Below are 23,258 nucleotides of genomic sequence, written 5' to 3' on the forward strand. Positions count from 1 at the left end.
GCGATAAGGCTGGGCATGTAATTTGAGCAGAGATGAGAGAGTAGAGCTGCGATCCCTACAGAGGCAGTGATCATGCTAGAGGGGATTTTACCATTCAACTGGATAGTCCTACATCTTTTATTTAATGTGTTTTACTTAGCATACTCTATTTATATAGAGTTATCTAAAGACCAAGGCAAGAGTCTGTCTGACTCACTTCCCAAACAATATGTACTTTCAATGCAATAAAAAAAAGTGAAGAGTATCTCAGCCCACACTGCAATATAAGGCTTCCAACTTAAAATGTTCTGGGGATCATGCTCTCGGGATTTAAGGATGAAAAACAAAGGCACAGTAAATAATCTAAATGAAAGATTTAAAATACAGAAAATAATGACCTGTTTTATTCCTTGATTTGGTGCAATCAAGACCTTTAAAATGGAGGGACAATTAGAGTACAAAACATTGATTGGTCACTCAGAAAGAAAGCAAGTTTTGAGCCAAAGACTGATAATATTTTAAAATCAATTCTTGGAGAACTTCATACATGCAGTCAATGAATTTCATTCATATTCTCACCTCCACACTGCCCCCTTCTAAGTTCTCCCAGATGCTCTTCCTACCACCTTTCACAAGTACACACCCCTCCGCCTTTACAAAATGATCCAGTCAGTGATGACCATGTTTCTACATGTAGGGACCATTTACTGGAACACGACCAACCAACCATGAACAATGCTAGCTGGCTGTCTTCTAGTAGACATCAGTTGTCAATAGCTCCTCAGCCAGGGGTGAGAGCCCACGCATGCCTCCCCCATCCATGTTAACTAACTTGGTCCTTGTACAGTTTTGGTACAGATAACTGCAGCTGCGGAGAATTCACAGGTGCAATGGTCCTGTTGCCCGCTTAGCCCACTGTTTCGCCCAGTTCTCTCCAACCTCTGCCTCTTACAATCTTTCCACCCCATCACCCATGATGCTCCCTAAACTGTGAGGGGAGGAAGTGTGATATAGATGTCCCATTTATGGCTGAACATTCCACAGACACTCTCTGCATTTGGACCAGTTGTGAGTTGCTGTGTTACCTTCTGCCCACAGCACAAAGAAGTTTCTCTGATGAGGACCAGGAGCTGAATTAATCTATGGTGTTGTAAGGAGGGGCTATGTGTTTGTCCTAGCCACCCACTAGCTTACACCTGAAATAACCACACAGAAATTGTATTAATTAAATCACTGCCTGGTCCATTATCTCTAGCCTCCTATTGGCTAACTGTCACATCTTGATTTAACCCATTTCTATTAATCTATGTTCACCATGAGGTTGTGGCTTACCAGGAAAGATTCAGCATGTCTGACCTGGCCTCTGCATGGCGGCTCTCTCTCTCTGCTGTCTTTCTCCCAGAATTCAGTTCTGTCTTCTCGGCCTACCTAAGTTCTGCCCTATCAGGCCAAGCAGTTTCTTTATTGATTAACCAATGAAAGCAACACATAAAGAGAAGGAACTCCTACACCACTATGGATATGAAGATGAGTATCTAGGTCATTGATACTATGTTTATTTAGCAAAATAATAGTAGTAGGTTCACTGGTAGACTTGGACTCCCCAGACACAGGTTATTGGCCAGATATACAAAAACATCTTTTCTATCATAGAACAGGTGAAGAGAAATCCCACACTAGCTCGGAATTGAGAATAATAGAGGGTTATTTATTTAGGGGTAGACTCACAGATACAATCCTCTGCCACTGAATCCAGTAGCAGGAAAAGAGGCCAGAAGTGCTTTACATTGACATAAATAGTATGATAGACCACACCCCAAGAGAGCTGGTATCTTAAAGGCTATTGGCTAGAGGAGTGGAATGTTCTCCCACAGTTAACAGATCTTAAATCTGATTGGAAAGCAGTTGGTCACCCCTATAAATCTCATCTCACTATTGCCTGTGGATATGTATTACCACGCTGGTCATTATTATAGCTCACATAGTTCACACACAGGTAAGACTGTTGATTTTTCTTCCCCAGAATGCTGCATAGTACCTTCTAGAACTATGAAAGCTACCCATCAAAAAGGAAGCTTTTTGATCAGTATCAGCTTTACTTCCCAACATCCTGGGACCAAAGTGTACAGTGTCAAAAAAAAAAGGTGCAATGCCATCATACCATCAACTTTTATTGAGAAATAATTTTACCAAATTTCTATATAAATAGACCAATATACCTGGGTATATCATGGCAGTATTTTTTTAATAATAAGATAAACAAAATATCAAACACATGCCTAGTCAGAAGAAAAATATCTTAGTACATAAATTTTATGGTTATATATGAAGTAGATGAATCTAGAGTTTATTTGTTTTCTAGAATCTCAACAAAACTTGAATTTAATAATTGAGAAAAAAGGAAAATACACCAAAAATATGAAATAGAAGCACAGATATAACTATTACAAAATATTTATAAGAAAATAAGAAGCTCTTACCAACAGGTATAAAATTTTAGAAATATTTCTGTAAAAAAGCTTTAGAGAAGTTTATAATTATTGAAAAATAAAAAAATGTTTGCAATAATCAGAGAGTAAAATAGAAAATGATATCTGGTCAAAATGCACAGAACAACTCCACCTGGGATGCCCAGTCACAACGCTTATAACCACAGCAAAACTCCTTCACCTAAGACTTGAAGAACATGAAAGTGGGGGCATGAAACATGAAAGTAAGAACTGTGAGACTACACTCTGATCTTTGGGCAAGCTTTATTTGTTAGATCACAAACAAAATATCTCCACAATAACTAGTCTGCTCCTGGAGAATTAGCTCAGTGAGTAACCAACACCGAGTGGTCAGTTCTAAAATAAAATGTACTATGTATGTATGATGTATGTATGTAACCATAACAAGTACAAAAGAGGAGATGAAGAACTGAGAGGCGGAAAAAGTGGAGAGACCATGGGAGAAAATGGAGAAGGAAAGGAAACAGAGGGAAATAATCTGATCATATTTTAATAAAAAGCCATTTCAATTTTGTAAACACCAGATTATAATAGATATAAATCCATATTGATATAGATAGACAAATATCTAATGGATACATATGAGTTTTGTAACTATAGGACAATGCTGTCTTCCAGGTACTGTAAGATTTTTATTACAGACTCCTAAAGGACCACATATTCATGACATGATTTCTGCCTGCCTTCTCCTTAAGCTTCACATGATTCAACGTGGCATTTTCTGCCTATGTACTTGTCAGAGGGCAGCGTTCCATCTACAGGTAAGCGCCAGACCCAGAAAAGGCTTTCAGCTTTCAACATCATCAACAGAATGCACGCAAAAATGAAAGCAGTACTTTGAGATAGATGCTTATAAAAAAAAATGCAGAGTAGAAGAGACCCGGGTGGAGGTACACAGGAGAAAGGATGGGGAGGAAAGGGCAAGATTCTAATCTTCAGAGTAATTTACTGAAATACTAGGATCGTTGTTACCCCATCTATTTTTCTCATTCTCTTTTGAATCAAGCCTACTGTCTTTTAATGTCTCTGTTATGAGATGTCTGCTGTAAACTCTATGAATTAACAATGTCGCACTGGAAAAAACAGACTGTAACTTAAGGAAATATATTAGAAATTTGCTAAGATTGCTCATGGAATTATAGTGACTCAGTCAGCACCTATTTGAGAAAAATAAACCCACTCTAGTTCTTATGGAAAATATTTAATCTTTCTGATGTCATCCTTCTTTCTGGGCTAATGTGTTTAACCAATTTCTTATTACTTTTCATGCTTGATCCCAAATATCAAGTGCTCGTCCTTGTCTCCTGTTACTAGTTCAGAGTAGTATGTCCCATTAAAAATGACCAGAACGCTTCGCTAACCCATTTGCCACCAGAATGGCTGCTACTCAGTCAGGGTAACTCATCCTCTTCATTGCTGCCCTGTAATCTAGTTCTCTTCTTTCACTTTTCTCTAGCTATGTTGGTTTACTAATGGTGCTGTGTGAATTCTTTCTCTGGTGAGACATAGAGAAACGGCACCCCTCCCCCAGCCAATGGCAAAGCAAAGTAGAATTCAAACCAAAGTTCAACATGGGGAACCAGTGAGTTTGTTACAGTGGGCTTAATTAAAGAGCCTGGATGAAAGGGTGAACCCAGAGCAGCCACACCATCCAAAGTTCTCTCCTCAGCACTAATGAGGACTTTGCTGTAACTGCAGATATAGAATCCCCCTAGGTTAACATTCCACCTTCTATATATCCAAGCATCTTTCAAGATCACAAGATTGCATGCAATTAGGGCAGAATTACATAGAGCTAGCAGGAAGGCACAGAAGGGAGTGACTGGGATCTCAGGTGAGAGTCCAGTGGCCCACTCTACCTTTCTTTTTATGAGGAAATGTCGATGGACAATAGCTTCAACCTCGAAGTTTTCTGACATGCAGTCATGACTGTTCTGGTGAAGACAATGGCTGCTCTGCTAAGAAGATAGCACTCTGGACCATTGCTGGACTGTAGGCCTTACTTCTTCCCCAAGCTTTCTCTGTACATAAGTCTATACCTCCTGCCTAGCTATTGGCCACTTAGCTTTTTATTAAACCAATCACAGTGACATATCTTTACTCAATGTAATCAAATATCTCACAACACTGGGCCTTTGTGCATCAGACCCAGACAGAAGAGGTTCAGCATGAGAAACTGGAATAGGTACCACTTTATCAAATACAGAGCAAGGAGAGGAGAAACCTAAGCATCTCCAGTTTACAACCCATTTACCTACGGGCCCAGCACTTGGGAAGATGAGACAAGAAAGTCACCAGTTCAATCCTACACAGCATAGTCTCTAAAAGATTAATAAAGTCATTCAAAACATCAAAGAACAGGAGGGAGAAAGTTGCCAGAAGGCAGAAATCTGTGACAAAAACAACTCTTGAGGTATTTTCTCATAACAAAGGAGTAAAAGAAAGAAAGAAATTATGAAAGAAATGAAGACAGCGTGATTCTGAATCACATAGGTAATTAACAATAATTACTTCTCAGGCATTTAGATCAATTAGTACCCAGAGTATCCGTTATCTATTATTGCATAATCATTCCACCAACTCATTGGCTTCAAAGACACATACTTTGTGTCTCAATTTCTGTTGCCCACATGTCCCTGATTAGACAAGCCCTCTGCAAGGTGATGATCAAGGTGTTTTCATCTGCGATTTGGCTACTGAGGTCACATGGTAATTGACAGAATTCAATTTCTTGCTGTCTATTTGAAGGCATCCTTTCTGGGGGCTACCTAGCAGATGTTGCCTTTAATTCCTCATCATGTGATTTTCTCAAACAGCAGCTTACTTCATCGAGCTCAGCAGGGAAGACAGTCAACAGACTGAAATAAGATCAGGTATTGTGCAATTTAATTAAAAAAAATAACAGAAATGGCAAGCCATCACTCTGCTATGTTCTGTTGTTTAGAAGCAAGTGCTAACTCTGCCTACACTCAAGGAGTAAGAACTGCATAATGGCATAAATACACAGAAACAAACAAAAAATTAAAGTCATTACAGAGACTATGTTACCACTTGGTATGTCTTATAGCCTCACTAACTACCACATTTAACCTCCGAAAGGTTAAACCCCACAGGTTATCCAATCCCAAGTGGCCAGCCCATATTTAACCTTCAAAAGAGAGTCTCTCACAGAACATAAGGCAAGAAGACACCAGCAATGCAGCTGGCTTTTATAAACCTCTCCAAGGACAGAGTATCCTCAAGAACCTCTGTATAGAACACTAGGTTCTCATAGGCAGCCCAAATTGAAGGTGTCATTTATTTAGGGCTTGCTTAGAGGAAAAACAACAGCATTTTTTAATTTGAGTTTAGAGGTACTTCAAGATACAGTCACATTTCACTGAGTCTCACAATCCATACATGTTAATTATATCAATAATTATTTATTTTGTTTTCATATGTGAGAATAGAGAATCAGAGAAGATAACTTCTTGAAGTCTCATAGCTGACTGCATGTGTCTGGTGATTGCCTTGATGAAGAAAGGCCTACAGGAAAAGGTTTTAACCCCTCCCCAAGGCAGTCTGTATGCAACTATTACCTGTGCAAAGAGTTCAAACACCCACTACTGCTTCCATAAAATATATTCTTATGAGTAAAATAACCAATAAAAGTTTAAAATCTCTCTCTAGCTGTTCACCTACAGGAGTAGTGAGAAAGAAGCCACACAAAGGTCCTAAGCTTTCTCACCTACTGGGTCATGCTAGCTTGTTTATGGTATTGCAAAAAAAAAAAAAAGGGGGGTGTGGAAATTACTTGTGCACATTTTCAAATCAGCAAATTCTGCAACCTCAGATGGCCAGATTTGAGTGAGATGTGATAGGCTGGTTTTATTATTATGTGTGATGAGCTTATTTATTTTCATTGATTCCTTTAATAATTTCTAGTTTCTCTCAAAGCAAAACTTCCCCAGCATCTGATATAGTGCATCCTTGGCCAATGTCCTATTTCATAGAAACTTGTTCTCCTTCGTCTGTAGGATAGGAATGACTCCTATAAAATGGAGACACTACAATGAGCTAACAGGTATGAATTATGAGGCACAATATAAAATACTAAAGCAACAAAATAATTTCCATTTTTATTTGTCTTTTCCTCTTCAAAATCAACTATAGAATAAAACTTGAAATATTGTGCAGTTACCCAATAATAATTCTGTTCAAATTATATGGTATAACCACAGTCTATGCTGTCTCCAATAATTATTAAATATACTTTCTTTCATTCTTTGAAATGTCCTAGCTTTAGAGTTAAGTTATAGAGTCACTCACCAATGATGCACAAGGGGATGAAGATCAAGGAACAGGACTTTATTTAGATGTGTTCCATGTCTCAATTATTTTAGCTCTTTAGCTGGAGCAGTTTGCTGATGGAGGTGGGTCTTGTATCTATCTGTTGCTTTCATTGGTTAACTAATAAAGAAACTGCTTGGCCTTTGATAGGACAGAAAATTAAATAGGTGGAGACAACAGAACAGAATGCTGGGAAAAAGAAGCCAAGTCAGGCAGTCGCCATGATTCTCCCACTCCAGACAGACGCAGGTTAAGATCTTTCCTGGTAAGCCAGCTTGTGGTGCTACACAGAATATTAGAAATGGGTTAGATCAATATGTAAGAGCTAGCCAATAAATAAGAGGCTAAAACTAATGGGACAAGCAGTGTTTAAAAGAATACAGTTTCCGTGTAATTATTTTGGGGCATAAGCTAGCTGGCGGCCAGGAGCTGGGCAGCAGGAACACAGCCCGCAGCTCCACCAACAGTTTGCAAGAAATCAAGAAACAAGCAGCGAGAAGATATATTTTCCCCTAAACTGACATTTCTCCAGCAAACAAATCACTGGCCATAGGGCATTTCTCTCAGCAGTCTCAGACAAGGTGTCCCTGGGAGCAGGGACAGAGGAGGAAGAAAGAGATGTGAAAAGCTCATCTGTTGGGAGACAGTCCTAGAATCACACACACACACAAAATGATTCCTTCTTAGAGTTTATTTTTGTCTTTTCCTGTGCGTGTGGCCTCTTTCTGAGCACCTATTAATATTATCTGGGTCTTTCTTTCTTTCTTCCTTCCTTCCTTCCATCCTTCTCTTTCTTTTTCTTTCTTTCTTTTTTTTTTTTTTTTGAGACTTTGAAGCAGAGTTTCTCTGTGTAGCCATGACTATCTTGGAACTCACTCTGTAGATCATGCTGTCCTCAGACTCACAGAGATCTGCTTGCCTCTACCTCCCAAGTGCTGGGATTAAAGATACATACCACCACTGCCCAGCAAGTACCTGGGTATTTCTACCTTTGTAATATGTTGTGGGGCCATGTCTATAAAATAAAAATCAGATATAGATTAATGGGCCTTTATTCTGAATTTCTTAGTCATCTACTTCAAGTGTTCTGGGAGTTAATAAGCATTAAAATGGGGAAATAACCAAAGGTTTTTTAATTCAGGACAGAAACAATTACAATTGAGTTTACAGTGAATAAGCATTGAGCTTACAGTAGGTAAACATGAATACGGAACCTCAGATGGAGCCATCATCCACACAAAAGGAAAGAGAAGGCTTCACGTCAAGATTTAGAAGTTTACATTCAGAAAGGATGCTGGAAAACCATCTCTCCACTTTATATTATATCCAATAATAGTGGTCACAGGGCAGGCGCTCTGGGGCTTTATCTGGTGCTGGCAGACAGTCTCCTACATCAAAATTTGCTTGATTTGAGAAACAGAGAGCCAGGCTATGCAGGTAAAATTCCTCAAAATCTCAAAACTTAAATTTCTCATCTTTCTCTTTTTACTCTTTCCATTTAATTACACTTTCTCTTTCCTCCTCTTCCTCCTTCACTTTCCTTCCTGCCTTCAGTTTCCCCTTGTTTACTTCCCTTCCCTTTCTTCTTTTTGCTTTTCCTCATTTGTAAACTTCAAGCTAATGGCTACCTCAGGATTCACCAAGACCACAAAAGGACCAAGTAAAGCTGCACACGAATTAATTTAAAGCACCACCTGAAAGAAGTCCCTAAAAAAGGAAATCACATCATTCTGAGACTTCAAGTGCATCTTCACAATTTTATATCAGGGGTCAGTTAGATGGCTCAGGGTTAAAAGCACTGGCTGCTCTTCCAGAGGACCCCAGTTTGGCTCCCAGCACCTCATAATCATCTATATCTCCAGGTGCAGGGGATTTGACAAACTCTTCAAGCACACACGTATTTGGTGCACAGACATACACATAGGTAAAATACACACAGAAAACAAATATAATTTTAAAATGTTTCAGAAAATGCTGTTTAAAATGTTAATAACATTTAAGAAAAATAAAACCTTATCCCAATAACAGTCCTAGATAAATATTTGCTGTTTAAAGAAGGATATGAGGGTGAGTGATGACCAGTCTAAAGAGTCAGCTAAACACGCTCCTAACTAAAATTATTCCATCAGATGAATAGGCTTCCTTCTTTTGGGGCGACGGCAATAAGAAAAACAACTACATAAGATCAAGAACAAAAAATTAATAAATAAGCAACAGGAAAACAGTAGCAATAACAACAAACAGGAAAATTTCCAAGCTGCTATTCTGGGGGCTCATGACATGTTCTTCATGAGTAGACGACCTCCTCAAAATTATCAGGAGACAATTCTGGATTTCAAGAGGAGCATGGCAGGTAAGTGGCAGACTACTCAGATCGGTGCAGTTTAATTAGGCAAATCTTCCCTGGATGATAGCTTGCACTCACAAATACATGATTTCTCGGACATTTGAGGGTGCGGGGGAGGACAAAAATGTTGCATGCGTAAGTGTGATGGCATCCTAGTACCGTTTTAAGGGCGTTATGAGCATTGGTTTGTTTCATCCACACCTCTTAAGGTGGGTGGAATGATTATCTCACTTTATAGTTTGAGCCACCTGAGCTCAAACGGTTGGCATCATTTGCCTGAGATAACAGTAGGAGCGCATGAATTTGAGGTTCAGCAGCCTAGTTCTAAAGTACATACCCGTAACCACAACAATGTCTTTTGCCTGTACCTCTGTTCCATGTATGGAATCACTAACAGACAACTGGTGGTTGTGCCTGAAGGGCTTGCTGAGGAAATGCTGCCGTTTTATGTTTGTTTTTGATTTTACGATATGACGGATTCTGAAAGGTTGGGTGTGAAACAATGTTTATGGTGTTTAGCAAATAGATGAATAAAGTGTTTCTGCATAAGGTAAGAAGGAGTTAGTGAAATATAAAATTTTGAATAACAACTGGGTGGAGCTGTGATAGTTATTTAATTTGCTTGCGATGTAAGATGATAATGTTCATTTTAGATGCCCAGGAAAAGTAGAAATAAAAGTTTCTACTTTGAGATGACTGGATAAATTTAGTCATTGTCACATTCAATTCAAAACAAAAACTTTCTGCTATAATTTTAACACAGTAGTAGATAGTCATATCGAAATGCTATACTGTCAAAGCTTCTCAAATGTATATATGTAAGCCGGGCGGTGGTGGCGCACGCCTTTAATCCCAGCACTCGGGAGGCAGAGGCAGGCGGATCTCTGGGAGTTCGAGGCCAGCCTGGTCTACAAGAGCTAGTTCCGGGACAGGCACCAAAGCTACAGAGAGATCCTGTCTCGAAAAAAAAAAATGTATATATGTATATAATACATATGTAAAAAGAGCTATTTAAGTGGACTTACCATAGAAAGGGTGTGTGTGTGCAATACCTCAGTTTGACATTATATGCTCCTAAACAAAACCCCAAAGACGAAGTATAAGCTACATCCTTTTGAGTCATCAGTCCCATAAACTTACCCTACCCTGAAACATTTTGGTCTATTGTCAGTGCTCTTGATTACCTGCTACAACATGACAATAAGGCCCTGTTGCTGAAGACAACAGATACTAATGTCATAGACTATTGAGAAATCTAGCTGGTACTCAGATGGAAGCTTCACCTTACTGAACAATATTCATAGTTCTGGAAGGTGCTATACACTCTACTGGAAGAGAAAAGTAATCATCAACTCTCACACAACTATAAACACTCTGAGCTACAATAATGACCAGCCCTCAAGATGCACCCACCCGTGCAATAGTGGCAGGAATGTTATAGGTATAACCAACCACCATTTGATTGGATTTAAGGCCCACTCTCTGAGATGGAGTTCATACCTGACACTGTTATTAAGGTCAAGAATTTGAGACTGGATGGGTCATTTGCTCAGGGGAAAACCTGTTACTATTATCCTCTTAAAGGAATATAACAATAAAACACCTAATGACATTGCTATGCCCATTCATCAGGGAAGTTTCTTTTTGCAATATATGGTAATTAACACAGAGATCTACAACAGAACAATATACAGAGAGTTGAAGAATTTGCAGTGCTCATCCTTAAATAGAATGTCTTTATCACTTTCCTCCCCTCAAGGATCAGGAGATTATGCAGAGGATGGAGCTAAAAGATTATAAGAGCCAAGGGTTGTGGATAACTACCAAGAAACAGCATTTTCCACACAGCCAAGACTGATACACAGATGAACTCACAGAAACTAGGGCAGCATGCTCAAGACCTGGTCTTAGGGGAATAGGGGACGTGGACACAAAGTCCTGTCCTTGGCTGAAAAGGTGTTTGCTATTAGTGGCTGCTGGGAAAGGTCACTTTTCTTCAATGGAGTGACACTGGTGTATCAACCACACTCCACGACAGGCCCCATGCTCAACATGAGTTGCTCAACACAAATCAGACTTTGTTTTTGTTATTTCCATTTTGTCTTGCTCCTAAGAGAGAAAGACCATAGAGTTGTGTGCGTAGGGAGGTAGAAAAAGAGCTGAGAGGAGTTGGTGGGAAGGGAAAGAATGGGATCAAAAGATATTGCATGAAATTTCCAAAGAATCAACAAACCATTTTTAAAAGAATATATCTGCTTCATAAATGGTAATACTTTAAATACAGGCTATGAAGAGTTTGAACATTTAACCCTTCTAAGCAAGAAGCTTCATCAATGAGTGACTATCTGTTTTATGGGTGACTTAAGTATGTTCTTTCAATTCTCCATTCCCTGGAATTTTGACCTAAATCTCAGAAAAGAACCAATGCTTAATTAGCTTAGATTTAAAGTTCATTCCATTTGGAGGCTTTCATGACCCACGTTCATGGTTTCCATCCACAACTTAACACAATTAGCACACTTGAAAAGACTCACAACTTCTTCTTAAGTTTTAATCAGTTTGGGCTGAGATTCAAGGTCTTGGTGAAGCCTGCAGCCAAGCTCCTCTCCCCTTGCCTGGGGTCAGGTTACTAAGCTTTATAAAATCTGGTTTCAAGACCCCTCTGCATAACTCCCCCCTTCCCACAACAGCTGGGGGGGAAAAAAAAAAAAAAAAAAAAAACATCAGCTTTGGGGAGGTGGGACTGACAATTCCCTCCCAGATGTCAGAGAATCACCTCCCCTGAGCAGCCATGATTTACAAGGGCAATAGGAGAGGAATTTCGAGGCAAAGCCTTTTGCAAAGTCCCCTTCGGGTTATGACTGTTGACTGGATCCTTGTGGTCAGATAGAGAGGGCAACCCAGCAATTCTAAACCACAGTCTGCAGCCATACTAAATCTTCGCTTTATGAAGACAATAGCAAATTCAATTAGGAACTCAGAAGCTCCAGGGGAGCAGTCAGTTGGGGAACAATTAGCGGTGATTGGCCCTTTTCTATAGGGATACATTCTTCACCTGCAGTCAAGGGCTACCCAGAAAAGTATAAAATTCTTTCTTGACTCTGAAAACATCAAAGCAGACCCTTCTATTCTGAGCTGAAAAGCCAGACCCAAGCTAGTGGCTAAAGCTTTAACACCAAAACATGAATTAAGAATTATTTTTGTTTAAATAAAGGAAGTCCACCTGCGTTTTCTAAAAGAGTAAGTGGTGATGTCAAGAAAGGACCTGCAGAATACAACTCCCAAGCAGGGACATGGAATAGCCGCCCAGAAATATCAACTCTGCAACCTATTTGCAAAGGTCCTTTTTTAGGTAAAGAAAGAGACCATGGGCAGAAACCAAAGGCACCATTTCTTCCACCATGCTTGAGGGAGTCAATTTATAAAGAAAAGTAAATGAAAGTAAATAGATGAGAAGCCATCTCTTGCAGTTGGCTCACAAATGGGACGTGACGGTTCTCCTACATAATCAGAGCATAATTAAGATGCTAGAACGCAATAGGAGACAACCTGAAGAGACATTTTAAAGATACTCTATGTCACTGAAAAAGATCAAAGCGAGAAACCGAAGTCCTTTTAGTGGCTGAATGTGAGTGAGGTGTTGTGGTTGGGAGCTGGCCTGGGAGTCAGGTCAAGGGCTTACTCACTGGTGCATCTCTAGCAGGACAGAGACACTCCTTAAAAGCACCAAGACTTGATATTTGCATATGTAAATGAAGAAGATGGGTGTCAGGGACCTCAAATGTCCTTCTGGCTCAAGTAGACTGGTAACAGCTTATTAGACAGCACTATAGGAAGCTCATGTCCAGCCAGCTATCTACAGCATCTTTCTTGCCTTGCCAGGAAAAAAAAATGAAATTGAATGTTTCTATTTTTATGTGAAAATGGAAACAGAGGTGGGTCGGATACAAGGGGTGTATCCTGTAAAAGAAACAATTTTTGTTTTAGATTTCAAACCCAATAGAAATCCTAGCTCTCCCGGGATGTTAGGAGGCGGTGACCTTAGCCATCTACTTACCTGACCTTTAGCAGCAGGGAATAGGCTGCAGCAAGTAGGGCTGGGAAGCCGGCTTCCTAAACCAGTCTCATTCCCTCCAACTCCTGCCCGTTCTGTGAATTATTGCACCACCTGGCACCGGGAATATTATTGACTCTGGAGCAGAGAGCTTAATTTTGTAATAAATTTTACAGATTGCTAACTGAAAAACAAGAACAAAAATGAACTACTAGGTAGCTGAAACCGCTGACTCTCGCTGCTCCTTCCTGGCCCTGGGTAATTTATGGCAGTAGAGCTGGGCTCCCACACCGCCACTGCCACTTTGGCGGGGCTGCTCTGCTCACCGCTGGTAGGGCAGCAAGCCAAGGAGGAAGCCATGCTGCTTTGCCTGCGGATTTCAAACCACACTGCGCATGCTGGAATTCTTAACAGCCACCCCTGTAGTCTAAGCCTGGGGGATCGCAGAGGCAAAAGTTAATGGGAAAGTTGAAGCATACTTGTGATATTTGTGCAAAGACTTGGGAGTCAAAATGCTTACTCTGTGTTCTAGGCTTCTGGATCTGTGTCTATTTGAGGGATTTTCATTCCATTCCTCCTGTGCTTTTTCTGCTCAAGATATATTCACAAAGCACTCACTATATAAAATGGGATTCATATGTTGGAGCTAAAAAGTGTAAAAGACACAACATCCGACTATCAGTTATTGCTCTAAAACAAAACACCCACCCTTGAACCTAATGCTCATGGATGTGCCTAGTCTAGGAAGACTTTGATTAGGATAATGTGGCTCTGTGCCAAGTAACCACTCTGCCTCTGGCAGGTAAACCCAGACATGTTCCTGTGAACCTGAGCAGGAGATGAAGACAGACAAAATACAAAGGCAGGTCCAAGCCCTTGCTAAAATCAAAATGGCTACTATCCCATTGGTCAAAATAAGACTCGCCGTCAAGACCAAGTGCAAGAAGGCAGTACCTAAGGAGATGCGCATAGACAGACATGAGAAAAGGGGATCCTTAATGCCAACCAGCCAACCAGTCAACCAAAATACCTCCAAAGAGCTTGTAGCAAGATAGGCAGGTGTATACGTGCAACGTGGATAATGACAGAGACCGAGATACCAGCAATAACATCATGTAGAGAAGCAGCTGCCATGAGGCTTGGCTAGTGAGGTGCTGAGGCAGGAACCTTCATCTGTAGGATGCGGAGCTCCTAAGTTGACCCTTGAAGGATGCGTAAGAGAATATACAGGGGGAATAACATGAGTAGGAAGTGAAAATAAGGAAAGCTGTTCACAGAAGGCAAGGGATTTGTCATATGAAATGTAAGACAAGACAATTTCGGTGCCTACTGTCTTTGTATTTATGGCTGGTGACTTCTAGAAACATCTTCTCTCCTTTCCATGTTTCTTGACTCATATTCACCCTCTTCTGGTTGTTGTTTTGTTTGTTTGTTTGTTTTTGCTTTAGTTTGGTTCTGTTTTTTCGAGACAGGGTTTCTCTGTAACTTTGGAACCTATCCTGGAACTCACTCTGTGTACCAGGCTGGCCTTGAACTCACAAACACCCACCTACATTAAAGGTGTGCACCACCACTGCCAGGCTCTCACCCTCTTCTTTTCTTCTCCTTTCTTTTCTATATCCATCATATTTATTTCATTTGCATACTGATGACCTTTGCTCCCCACTGGCATCCATGGGTGATTTACTACACGGTCAGCCTCAAATTTCTCTCAACTGAACATCTTCTCTAACCCTGACTTATGTCTCAATGCCTTCTGCACAGATTCCCATGGATACACTCCCAGAACTCTTGACGCCTATTATCTTTACCTCCATCTGACTTATCTACTTCCCCTCGGTTCATACTTGTAGAAAGGCACTAATAGTTGCCCAATCACTCATCAGAAAATTCCTAACTTTTATTTTGCATCCTCCCTCATTTCTCTCTATATGTTACTTTTTTTTTTTCGCATTGTGGTGACCACCATACCTGACAGAAAAGATGTAAAAGAAGAAGGATAGATCTGAGCTCACAGTCATAGAAGGGTTCAGTCCATGTAGTAGAAGAGCTTAGTTCAGGGTAGTGGGAACACATAGCCAACGCTGTGCAGATCACAGCAGACCAGAAAAGAAGCAGAGTTGGGAGCCATACAACCATCTAAGTCCTGGCCTTAGGGTCATGTTTCTACCAGCTAAGTTCTACTTCTTAGTTTTCAGAACCTGCTCAAATAGCCCTACCACCTGGAAACAAATTGCTCAAAACCTGAGCCCGGGGGAGCATGCCAGATTCTAAATCCTAACCTAATCCTAAATCCTGTTGCTTTGGGTTAGCAAACAGCTCCTAGCCTCTTCTTAATGCTCTATCATTGCAACCCAGCTTCACCCTTTTCTACTCAGGTCCTTATGAAGTCTCAGCTGCTCTGACCATGGGTCCCTCTTCACAGATTTGTTACCCACTAAATTCCCTGTGTGATTTGTCTGAAATGTGAATCAGACTTACAAACTTTCTGCTTAGAAGCCCTCTCAGGGTGTTACTTTACTTCTTTAAAACCACTCACTTGGGGCCAATGAGATGTCTCCACAGGTAAGGGCATTTGCCATCGAACCAATGATCTGAGTTCAGCTTCCAGAACCTGCGTGGAGGACGGAGAGAATCGGCTCCTGAAAGTTGTCCTCCGGCCTCCACTTGAGAATTTATGGTACTGTGCATGTGCGTGTGTGTACACGTGCGGGCACACATACACACAAGTAAGCAAGTTAGCAAACGAATAAATAAATAAATGTATGAAATACTTTAAAGCTACTACTCATGTGGAAATTAAAATCTTGATTTGGACAATGGAAAGTTTGAAATGACATCAGTCACTTTGGATTGCAGAGAAAGAAAAGCCAATCGCAAGATATTTTTCTGATAGTAACTCATACATTCTCCCTAATCCTTCATAATTTGAAAGGAACAAAAAACTAAATCATATAAATAAAAATACCATCTAGTGTGTGCCTGGAATCCTGACTTTCAGAAGGCTAAGGTAGAAGGATCATAAATTCCAGGGAATCTTGGGTTACATATCAAGATTCTGGGTCAAAAACCTAAAGATTGGCTGGGTGTGGTGAAGCACACCTTTAATCCCAGCACTTGGAAGGCAAAGACAGGCAGATCTCTGAGTTCAAGGTCAGCCTAGTAAACAGAATGATTTCCAGGGCAGCCAGCACTACACAGAGAAACCTTGTTAAAAAACAAAACAAAAACTAAGGACTGGCAACTATTTTTCTGTAATAGAATGTTTATCTAGTCTACACAAGATCCTGTGTTCTATCTTAACAATGTAGAAAGAAAACAAAATACCACCCCACCCCCCACAAACAAACCAAATAGCTTGCCTGTGTGACCCTTGCTACCTAAAATCTATGATCATTCAGAATAAATACATGAGATTTTCATATTTGTATGTGACCCTAAGCAAAAGTTCTAGTATAAACACCAATGTATTTATGAAAAGAAAATCCAAAAGTCTAGCCAAGAAATCTGTTTATGGAATTGTACAAATTTTGATCATTTTAGAAAGTGGTTATAGAACTCCAATTTTTACATACCCACTGATTTTCCCTGAGATGTTAGGGAGGCTTGGGATCTTAAGAATCTTGCCTACTTTAAATTTAAAAAAAAAAAATTAAGCATCTGCTTGATTTTATTCCCTATTACTTAGGAAATTCTGGTTGGTGACATTTATCCGTAAATCAATCCTCACTGGGAAAACTGCTTAAGCTCCAGTCTAGAGCAGTCATCCAAAACAGAACAGCCAGAAGTAGCGTGTTCCTACTTAAAGTCAGTTAAAATAAAACGAAATGCAAAAGCTGGTTCTTCGGTCTCATTAGCCACAGCTGCATAGCTATCCCATTAGCAAACACACACCCTCTCCATCCCTGAAGGATGGCTCCTCCCTAGGTGTTCACAGCTATGGAGAAGGAAAGAAAGAGAACAGGTTAGCATTTGTAACTCTGCTGGATGGTTACAAATAAGGGCTCTTCACAGCCCTTACTAAACACAGTTCTGGCAGTAAAGATTGGAACTCTGCTGAGAGACTCCAGGAGCATATAGGCTGTTAGCATGAGGCTTTGACCCCGTTACAGGAAACGGGAGTCAATGCCTGCCACATCCTGAAGACAAATTGGGTGTGGTCTTTGGTCCATCATTTTGATTCAATATAAAACTCCTTTTCATTGCTCTTCATATTTAAATACTTTATTATGGAAACAAGGTCTAAGACACATTACCAACTAGTCTATGGCTTTCATTCTTTGTAATTGCTATTTTAAGTATTAGAAAATATTCTAAACAATCTTTTTCTTGCAAAATGAGAACTTGAAAAATGAACCAAAGTTTTGAGACTAAAATGGGCAAGTCTGACCATGTGACCTGAAGCACCTGCAGACAGGTTATCCTCTGCTTCTTCAAGATTCGGATTTCACGCATTCAAAATATGGGTTCCACTTCTATGTGTACTTCTGAAAAAACACAGCTTGCTCATAAACCTTTCATTGCAATTAGTCATGAGAGAAACTAGGTTTGGGTCATAATCATAAACAAAGCATGGAATTTGTTTCAACTAATTGCAGACAGTATAAAAAAGGGAAATGCATGTATTAACAAAATATACCTAGAGAGCTTGAACTACGTCTCTAATAAAATGTTTATAGAACCGAAAAACTAGTTCCGGGTGGCGGAGGCACCAGCAGGCAGGCCTAGGCGGCGGAAGCACCGGCGCGCAGGCAGGCCCGGGCGGCGGAGGCACCAGCACGCAGGCAAGTCCGGGCGGCAGAGGCACCTGCGTGCAGGCAGGCCCGGGTGGCGGAGGCACCGGCAGTCAGGCCCGGCAGGCAGGCCTAGGCGGCGGAAGCACCGGCGCACAGACAGTTCCGGCTGGCGGAGGCACCGGCAGGCAGGCCTAGGCGGCGGAAACACCGGCGCACAGACAGTTCCGGGCGGCGGAGGCACCGGCAGGCAGGCCCGGGCAGCGGAGGCACTGGACACAGGATAGTGCGGGCAAGAAACAGTGAAGCCTGCACTGAGAACAGATTGCCCCGCTACAATTAAATCAAACCCAATAGATAGCATCGGTAAGAGGAGATGGGCAGACGCCAAGGCAAGAATTCACCCAACAATCTGAAAAACAACATGAAAACACCAGAACCCAATGATCTTACAACACAAGGACTTGAACACCCTATCACAGGAGAAGAGGAAAAAACTGACTTTTTGAAAGCAATACAGTCCCTTAAACAACATGTAAAAAATGCCCTCATAGAAATGGATGAGAAGTATAACAAAAAGTTTGAAGAAATGAGTAAATACGTAAATGATACCCTGGGAAGCCAAGAAAAAACGATCAAACAGGTAATGGAAACAGTCCAAGAATTGAAAACTGAAATGGAAGCAAGGAAGAAAACACAAACTGAGGACCAGCTGGATATGGCAAATATAGGTCAACGAGCAGAGACTACAGAAACAAGCATAATCAATAGAATACAAGAGATAGAAGAAAGAATCTCAGATTCTGAAGACAACATAGAGAAAATAAACGGACTGATCAAAGAAAACACCAAAACCAACAAATTCTCATCACAAAACATTCAGGAAATATGGGACACAATAAAAAGACCAAACCTAAGAATAATAGGGATAGAAGAAGGAGAAGAGGCACAGCTCAAAGGTCCAGAAAACATTTTTAACAAAATTATGGAAGAAAACTTCCCCAACATAAAGAAAGATATTCCTTTGAATATTCAAGAAGCATACAGAACACCAAACAGACTGGATCAAAAAAAAACGTCCCCTCGCCATATAATAATCAAAACACAAAATATACAGATTAAAGAAAGAATATTAAGAGCTGCAAAGGAAAAAGGCCAAGTAACTTATAAAGGTAAACCGATCAGACTTACACCTGACTTCTCTATGGAAACCATGAAAGCCAGAAGGTCCTGGATAGAGGTACTACAGAAACTAAGAGACCATGGATGCAAACCCAAACTACTATACCCAGCCAAGCTATCGTTCACTATCAATGGAGAAAACAAGACATTCCAGGATAAGAACAAATTTAAACAATACGTTGCCACAAATCCAGCCCTACAGAAAGTAATAGAAGGAAAATCACAACCCAAGGAATCCAACATTGCCAACACTGCCTACAATAACCCAGGCATCTAGTGACCCTTCAACAGCACAACTCAAAGAAGGGAGACACACAAACTCTTCTACCAAAAGCAGTAAGAATAACCGGAGTTAACAACCACTGGTCATTAATATCACTTAATATTAATGGTCTCAATTCACCAATAAAAAGGCACAGGCTAAGAGATTGGATACGAAAACAGGATCCAACAGTCTGCTGTTTGCAAGAAACTCATCTCAACCACAAAGACAGGCGTCTACTCAGAGTAAAGGGTTGGGAAAAGGTTTTTCAAGCAAATGGTCCTAAGAAAAAAGCAGGTGTGGCCATACTAATTTCTAACAAAACTGACTTCAAACTAAAATCAATCAGAAGAGATCGACAGGGACACTTTATACTCATAACAGGAACGATTCAGCAGGATGAAGTCTCAATCCTGAATATCTATGCCCCTAATATAAAAGCACCCACTTATGTAAAAGAAATATTGCTAAAACTCAAGGCAGACATCAAATCACACACACTAGTAGTAGGAGACTTCAACACACCTCTCTCACCAATGGACAGGTCGATCAGACAGAAAACTAATAGAGAATTAAGAGAATTGTTGGAGGTAATGAATCAAATGGACTTAACAGACATCTATAGAACACTCCACCCAAATAGGAAAGAATACACCTTCTTCTCTGCAGCTCATGGAACCTTCTCGAAAATTGACCACATACTTGGAAACAAAGGAAACCTCCACAGATACAAAAAAATATCAGTGTCCACCTGTGTCTTATCAGATCACCACGGATTAAAGTTAGAAGCCACCAACAAAGCTACCCCCAGAAAGCTGACAAACTCATGGAAACTGAACAGTCAACTACTGAACCACACCTGGGTCAAGGAAGAAATTAAGAAAGAAATTAAATTCTTCCTTGAATTTAATGAAAACAAAGAGACAACATACTCAAACCTATGGGACACGATGAAAGCAGTGCTAAGAGGAAAGTTCATAGCACTAAGTGCCCACTTAAAGAAAACGGAGAAAGCATACATTGGGGACTTAACAGCACACCTGAAAGCTCTAGAAAAAAAAGAAGCAGACGCGCCCAGGAGGAGTAGAAGACTGGAAATAATCAAACTGAGGGCAGAAATCAACAAAATAGAAACACAGAAAACAGTCCAAAGAATCAATGAAACAAAAAGTTGGTTCTTGGAGAAAATCAACAAGATTGACAAACCCCTATCCAAACTAATTAAACGACAGAGAGAGAACACGCAAATAAATAAGATCAGAAATGAAAAGGGGGACATAACCACAGACACAGAGGAAATTCAGAGAATCATTAGATCTTACTACAAAAGCCTGTATGCCACAAAACTGGAAAATGCAAAAGAAATGGACACTTTTTTAGATAAGTACCATATACCAAACCTAAACCAAGACCAGGTGAACGATCTAAATAGACCTGTTAGTCGCGAAGAATTAGAAACAGTTATCAAAAATCTCCCTTCCAAAAAAAGCCCAGGGCCAGATGGTTTCAATGCAGAATTCTACCAGAACTTCCAAGAAGAGCTAATACCTATACTTCTTAATGTATTTCACAATATAGAAACAGAAGAGTCATTGCCAAATTCCTTTTATGAAGCTACAGTTACCCTGATACCAAAACCACACAAAGACCCAACCAAGAAAGAGAATTACAGGCCTATCTCACTCATGAACATCGACGCAAAAATTCTCAATAAAATACTGGCAAACCGAATCCAAGAACACATTAGAAAAGTTATCCATTATGATCAAGTAGGCTTCATTCCAGAGATGCAGGGCTGGTTCAACATACGCAAATCTATCAATGTAATCAACCATATAAATAAACTGAAAGAAAAAACCATATGATCATTTCATTAGATGCTGAAAAAGCATTCGACAAAATTCAACACTCCTTTATGATAAAGGTCTTGGAGAGATTAGGGATACAAGGGGCATACCTAAATATAATAAAAGCTATTTACAGCAAGCTGACAGCTAACATTAAATTAAATGGAGAAAAACTCAAAGCCATCCCACTAAAATCAGGAACACGACAAGGATGTCCACTCTCTCCATACCTCTTCAATATAGTGCTTGAAGTTCTAGCAATAGCAATAAGACAACATAAGGGGATCAAGGGGATCCATATTGGAAAGGAAGAAGTTAAGCTTTCATTATTTGCAGATGATATGATAGTATACATAACCGACCCCAAAAACTGTACCAAAGAACTCCTACAGCTGATAAACACCTTTGGTAATGTGGCAGGATACAAAATCAACTCCAAAAAATCAGTTGCCTTCCTATACACTAAGGATAAGGAAGCAGAGAGGGAAATCAGAGAAGCATCACCTTTCACGATAGCCACAAATAGCATAAAATACCTTGGGGTAACTCTGACCAAGGAAGTGAAAGATCTATTTGGCAAGAACTTTAAGTCTTTGAAGAAAGAAATTGAAGAGGATACCAGAAAATGGAAGGACCTCCCTTGCTCTTGGATTGGGAGGATCAACATAGTAAAAATGGCAATTCTACCAAAAGCAATCTATAGATTCAACGCAATCCCCATCAAAATCCCATCAAAATTCTTCACAGATCTGGAGAAGACAATAATCAACTTTATATGGAAAAACAAAAAACCCAGGATAGCCAAAACAATCTTATACAATAAAGGATTGTCTGGAGGCATTACCATCCCTGACTTCAAACTCTATTACAGAGCTACAGTACTGAAAACGGCTTGGTACTGGCATAAAAACAGAGAAGTCGACCAATGGAATAGAATAGAAGACCCTGACTTTAGCCCACAAACCTATGAACACCTGATTTTCGATAAAGGAGCTAAAAGTATACAATGGAAAAAAGAGAGCATCTTCAACAAATTGTGCTGGCAAAACTGGAAGTCAATCTGTAGAAGAATGAAAATAGATCCATATATATCACCATGCACAAAACTCAAGTCCAAATGGATTAAAGACCTCAATATCAGTCCAAACACACTGAATCTGATAGAAGAGAAAGTGGGAAGTACTCTACAACACATGGGCACAGGAGAACACTTCCTACGTACAACCCCAGCAGCACAAACACTAAGGACATCATTGAATAAATGGGACCTCCTGAGACTGAGAAGCTTCTGTAAAGCAAAGGACACTGTCACTAAGACAGAAAGGCAACCCACTGACTGGGAGAAGATCTTCACCAACCCCGCAACTGACAAAGGTCTGATATCCAAAATATACAAAGAACTCAAGAAATTAGACCGTAAAAGGTTAATCAATCCAATTATAAAATGGGGCACTGAGCTGAACAGAGACTTTTCAACAGAAGAAGTTCAAATGGCCAAAAGTCACTTAAGATCATGCTCAACTTCCTTAGCAATCAGGGAAATGCAAATCAAGACAACATTAAGATACCATCTTACACCGGTCAGAATGGCTAAAATCAAAAACACCAATGATAGCCTCTGCTGGAGAGGTTGTGGAGAAAGGGGCACTCTCATCCATTGCTGGTGGGAATGCAAACTTGTGCAACCACTTTGGAAAGCAGTGTGGCGGTTTCTCAGGAAAGTCGGGTTCAACCTACCTCTTGACCCAGCAATACCACTATTGGGAATATACCCAAGAGATGCCCAAACATACAACAAAAGTATATGCTCAACTATGTTCATAGCAGCATTGTTTGTAATTGCCAGAACCTGGAAACAACCTAGATGTCCTTCAATGGAAGAATGGATGAAGAAAGTATGGAATATATACATATTAGAGTACTACTCAGCAGTAAAAAACAATGACTTCTTGAATTTTGCATACAAATGGACGGAAATTGAAAACACTATCCTGAGTGAGGTAAGCCAGACCCAA

The sequence above is a fragment of the Chionomys nivalis genome, chromosome 9, assembly GCF_950005125.1.
Source record: "Chionomys nivalis chromosome 9, mChiNiv1.1, whole genome shotgun sequence".
In the NCBI taxonomy this organism is placed as follows: Eukaryota; Metazoa; Chordata; class Mammalia; order Rodentia; family Cricetidae; genus Chionomys; species Chionomys nivalis.